Consider the following 5785-nt stretch of genomic DNA (forward strand, 5'->3'; position numbering starts at 1 on the left):
AGAAACCCATCCCTAATACACTCAATGAACTCATCCTCAAGGCAGCCCTGCCCAATTTGATTTGTCCAATTAATATGATAGTTAAAATCCCCCATAATTATAGATGTCCCTTATTACAAGCCTCAACTATTTCCTGATTGATACTCCGTCCAACAGAGTTGCAACTGTTCGGAGGCCTATAGATTACGCCCACTAGTGTTTTTTCCCTTATTATTCCTTACCTCCACCCAAACTGTTTCATTATCCTGATCTTTTGACCCAATATCATTTCACTGTATTACAGTGATTCCTTCCTTTATTAACATAGCCAACCCACCTCCCCTTCCTTCCTGCGTGTCCTTCCTGATCATTAAATAACCTGCTTTGTTTAATTCCCAGGCATCATCACCCTGCAGCCATGTTTCTGTAATGGCCACAAGATCATACCCATATGTAGTTATTTGTGCCATTAACTCGTCTATTTTGTTACGAATGCTACGTGCATTCAGATAGAGAACTTTCAAATATGCTTTGTGATACTTAGTTGCTGCTTTTGCCCTTTTTATTACTTTACCTTTTACTCCATACCTTCTGCCCCTTCCTGACACACTCTGGTTTTTAATTTCCCCACTGTCTATGACCTTCTCTGTTGTCATTTTTATTATTTACTCTCTAGGAACCTCCCCCCCACTAGTTAGTTTAAAGCCCTCTCTACAGCCCTAGTTATATGATCCGCCAGGACTCTAGTCCCAGCTCTGGCCAAGTGAAGCCCGTCCCAATGGAACAGCTCCATCCTGCCCCAGTACTGGTGCCAGTGTCCCAGGAAGCAAAACCCATTTCTCCCACACCAGTCTTTGAGCCACGCATTTAACTCTCTAATTTTATTTGTCCTAGCCAAATTCGCTCGTGGCTCAGGTAATAAGAGATTATTACCCTTCAGGTCCGGTTTTTTAATTTGTCCCCCAGCTGCCCATACTCATTTAACAGAACTGGCTTCCTAGTCCTATCTACATTGTTTGTACCAACATGGACCACGACAACTGGATCCACCCCCTCCCACTGCAAGTTTATTTCCAGCCCAGAGGAGACGTCCTTAACCCTGGCACCGGGTAGGCAACACAGCCTTCGGGACTCTCGCTCTCGGCTGCAGAGAACGCTATCTATCCCCCTAATAATACTATCCCCTACCACTGCCACATTTCTATTTACTCCCCCCTCTTGAATGGCCCCCTGTTCCACGGTGCTGTGGCCAGGTTGCTCATCCTCCCTGCAGTCCCTGCTCCTGTCCCCACAGGGAGTAAGAACCTCGAACCTGTTGGTCAAGAGCAAGGGCTGCGGCTCCTCCAGCTCTACCTCCTGGATCCCCATAGCTGCCTCACTCATAGTCACACCGTCCTGTCCCTGACTTAACTCCATAGGTGTGACCACCTCCTGATACACAGAGTCCAGGTACTTCTCCCCCTCCCTGATGTGTCGCAGTGTCTGAAACTCAGACTCCAGCTCATCAACACGGAGCTGGAGTTCCTGTAGCAGGAGACACTTGTCACAGACGTAATCGCCGTGAGCCTCAATGGGGTTCACCGGCTCCCACATCTCGCAACAGTAACACATCACCTGCTCCATTCTATTTAATTAATTAATTTTTTTATTGTTAGTTATGGACACCCTCTGCCCGATTTTAGATGCTAGTATCCCATTTAATTAATTGGATTTAAATTAAATCAATCCCTCTAGTTACACCAGTTAAATGGTTTACCAACAGTCACTCTGCACCAGAAAGGCCTTGGTACACCTCAGCAACCTTAAAAACTATAAACCACAGACTTAAAGTTTTAAAACGAGAGAAATACTCCAACCAATCATTTACCTGTTTTGTGGCGACGTCACACCTTGAATACTTTTTACCTCTCTCCTTGCCTGAGATTGGAGATTGGTGAGGTCTACCTGAGCCTCTGGGGCCTCTTGTAGTCGCTCTGCCACGCTGCTCCACCTCCACCCGCTGCCGATGCCACACGGAGGCCTACCTGAGCCTCTGGGACCTCTTGTAGTCGCTCTGCCACGCTGCTCCACCTCCACCCGCTGCCGATGCCGCACGGAGGCCTACCTGAGCCTTTGGGGCCTCTTGTAGTCGCTCTGCCGCGCTGCTCCGCCTCCACCCGCTGCCGATGTCGCACTGAGGCCTACCTGAGCCTCTGAGGCCTCTTGTAGTCGCGCTGCTCCGCCTCCACCCGCTGCCGATGCCGCACGGAGGCCTACCTGAGCCTCTGGGGCCTCTTGTAGTCGCTCTGCCGCGCTGCTCCGCCTCCACCCGCTGCCGATGCCGCACTGAGGCCTACCTGAGCCTCTGGGGCCTCTTGTAGTCGCGCTGCTCCGCCTCCACCCACTGCCGATGCCGCACGGAGGCCTACCTGAGCCTCTGGGGCCTCTTGTAGTCGCTCAGCCGCGCTGCTCCGCCTCCACCCGCTGCCGATGCCGCACTGAGGCCTACCTGAGCCTCTGGGGCCTCTTGTAGTCGCTCTGCCGCTCAGCTCCGCCTCCACCCGCTGCCGATGCGGATTTGGGGAAAGTTGGTGCTGATTTAGGGAATCTCCCCTCGCGTGTCACTGACTAAAGAGGTTGGTCATATTTTATTTAAAAATTGAGGCTGAGAAGTTTCTCATTGAGAATGTGGAAGCAGAACAATAAAGATTAGTAGGAAAACACAAGGTCAGCGACAGGATTCAAATTGCAGTTTCAATCGTTCCAATTGTGTGTCCTTTCAATAAGTAATATAAAAGCGTGTCTGTAAAAATGTCCCCGCCATTTTATGATTCAGGAAACTGAGACGGGAGTAGAAATAGAGAAATGAAAGCTCATGGATATAGAGAAGAGGAAGAGAGAAGGGGAAAATTATGTTTCCACGCAGAACTAATGCCGGGACCACTCTGCTGCGCCTCGGGCGGCCTCCTGCAGCCCGGATACATTAACGTCCTAACAGCTCATTAACTGTAGGAGTGGGACCGGGCGGCGCTTCAGAAGACAGGTCGAAAAGGCAAAGGCACTTTCTCATCTCAATGCTCTGATCATGAAGAATAGCCACACACACATATAATTTTATCAATGGTTAGATCCTCACTCGGCTAGGTTTGAACCAGCGTTTTCGGGGTCCGATTTTCACTGCGGTGGTTGTTTAAATTTCCGAGAAGTCCGCGGTTCAAATCACAAAGGAGCGCTCGTTTTGCCACCACTATTGGAAGTTGAAACTTTTGCAATCACCATTAAATAGCCGATTACCATAATTTACAGAATGAAAGAAAGGCGAAACACACTTCAATAACGCATTTTGCCCTTTGAAAGTAATGAACTGCTTACCATATTTCATTTTGCACATTGTATTTTAGGAACCTTGTTTAAAATATTCATTGCTTATGAAAGCAGAAATCTGGGGCAACTTTTTAAAAAATTAAGAGGGTTGGTCAATGCACAGCATAAACTGCTGGCGAATGTAACTTTTCCGCCAGCAGTTGAACCGGGTACTTGTCGCTTCTGACGTGAACGTGACAACCGTTACACTACGAAAAACTTTGCGTCACTGCTCGCAGAGAAAAGAATCAATAGTGAACAAAGTATCACACGGTGCTCATTTTCAGATACAATGCAATCAACGTTTACATCAAGTGAAATAATTTTTTCGTGAAATGATGTGGAAGTATGTGTTACTCGTATTTGTGCCTCTAATTAAATGTTGTGGCGTCTGACTCCCGTTCATGTCTGTTCTTCCTCTGTTGATAAAGAAAGCTGGACATTCGTTGACCAGACTGGACTGCGGCTGATTTTGTGAGCTCATCCTTTATATTGAGTGCTGCTGTTTAAGGTGAACCAATCAGCACAGGGGGAGTTCACTGGTCAGTTCCAATGTGTAGAAGTCATGTGTACAGCGGTTCCCGTAGTGTAGCGGTTATCACGTTCGCATTTTATTGCCTTTTTTCCATTCAAGTTTAGTAAATATGAAAACTGGAATAATTTGCATGCTTGGTTCAATATAAATAAAATACGCATTGACAGGCGACTTATTCCTTTGAAATGTCAGCGTTACAGTGAGTGAAGTAATTCTCAATGATATTTCCCATATAGGACACAGATAAGGGACTTTAAGGAGGATTTGGGGAAAGTTCGCGCTAATTTAGGGAATCTCCCCTCGCGTGTCGCTGACTAAAGAGGTCGGTCATATTTTATTTAAAGATTGAGGCTGAGAAGTTTCTCATTGAGAATGTAGAAGCGCAGAACTATAAAGATTAACAGGAAAACACAGGGTCAGTGACAGGATTCAAACTGCAGTTTCAATCGTTCCAACTGTATGTCCTTTCAATAAGTTATATAAAAGCGCGTCTCTAAAAATATCCCCGCCATGTTATCATTCGGGAAACTGAGACGGGAGTAGAAATAGAGAAATAAAATAGAGAAACAAAAGCACATGGATATAGAGAAGAAGAAGAGTGAAGGGAAAAATACTGTTTTCTCACAGAACTAATGCCGGGACTCCTCTGCTGCGCCTGGGGTGGTCTCCTGCAGCCCGGATACATTAACGTCCTAACAGCTCATTAACTGTAAGGAGTGGGACCGGGCGGCGCTTCAGAGGACAGTTCGAAAAGGCAAAGACACTGTCTCGGTCTCAGGTGCTCCGATCATCAATAATAGATACACACAAATTATTTTATCACTGGTTAGATCTTCACCCGGCTAGGTTTGAACCAGCGTTCTCAGCACTCGTTTTGCCGCCATTATTGGACTTGCAGTTGAATCTTTTGCAATCACCATTAAATAACCGGTTACCATAAATTACCGAATGAAAGAAAGGCGAAACACACTTCAATAACGCATTTTGCCCTTTGTAAGTAATGAACTGTTAACCATATTTGCATATTGTATTTTGGGAACTTCGTTTAAAATATTCATTGCTTATGAAAGCAGAAATCTGAGACAACATTTTTTTTAATTAACAGGATTGGTCACTGCACAGCATAAAGTGCTGGCGAATGTAACTTTTACTGCCAGGGGTCGAAACCGGATACTTGTCGCGTCTGAGGCGACCGTGACAACCGCTACACTACAAAAATCTCTGCGTCACTGTTCGCAGAGAATAGAATCAATAGTGAACAAAATATCACACGGTGCTCATTTTCAGATTCAATGCAGTCAACGTTTACATCAAGTGAAAGAATTTTTTAGTGAAATGATGTGGAAGTATCTGTTACTCGTATTTGTGCCTCTAATTAAATGTGGCGTCTGACTCCCGTTCATGTCTGTTCTTCCTCTGTTGATAAATAAAGGAGGGCTGTCGTTGACCAGACTGCACGGCGGCTGACTTTGTGAGCACATCCTTTATATTGAGTGATGCTGTTTAAGATGAACCAATCAGCACAGAGGGAGTTCTCTGGTCAGTTCCCCTTTGTTGAAGGGCTGTATGTAACAGTTCCTGTAGTGTAGTGGTTATCACGTTCGCTTTACACGTGAAAGGTCACTGGTTCGAACCCGGGCGGGAACATTATGGCTAAACTTGGTTTATTCCAAATGAGATGAGATGAGAAAATAAATGACTGCAAATGCTGTAAGTCTGAAATAAAAAACGGAAAATGCTGGAAATTATCAAGAGGTCAGGCAGTGTCTGTGAATAAAGAGACAGAGTGAAACTTTCAAGTCAATTACCCATTGTTAGAACTCAGAAGCCGGACAGAGGCATGGTGGGATTAATGGCTTGTCAATAGGGCTAAGCGGCTTCTCACTTTTCTTTATTTCACTTCCCTAATCAGACAGCTTTGAGTGAGCG

The 5785-nt window shown here is 45.7% G+C and overlaps 1 non-coding gene across 1 annotated transcript; it reads left to right on the forward strand.

Moving 5' to 3' along the window:
* Window positions 1-5430: 5430 nt before the first annotated feature.
* On the forward strand, window positions 5431-5503 carry trnav-uac (transfer RNA valine (anticodon UAC)). The gene has a single exon. It is a non-coding gene; the product is annotated as a tRNA-Val (tRNA).
* The last annotated feature ends 282 nt before the right edge of the window (window positions 5504-5785 follow it).

This window comes from Somniosus microcephalus, unplaced genomic scaffold (assembly GCF_052327205.1).
Source record: "Somniosus microcephalus isolate GS21.2 unplaced genomic scaffold, FLI_Smic_1.0 scaffold82, whole genome shotgun sequence".
NCBI classification, from domain to species: Eukaryota; Metazoa; Chordata; class Chondrichthyes; order Squaliformes; family Somniosidae; genus Somniosus; species Somniosus microcephalus.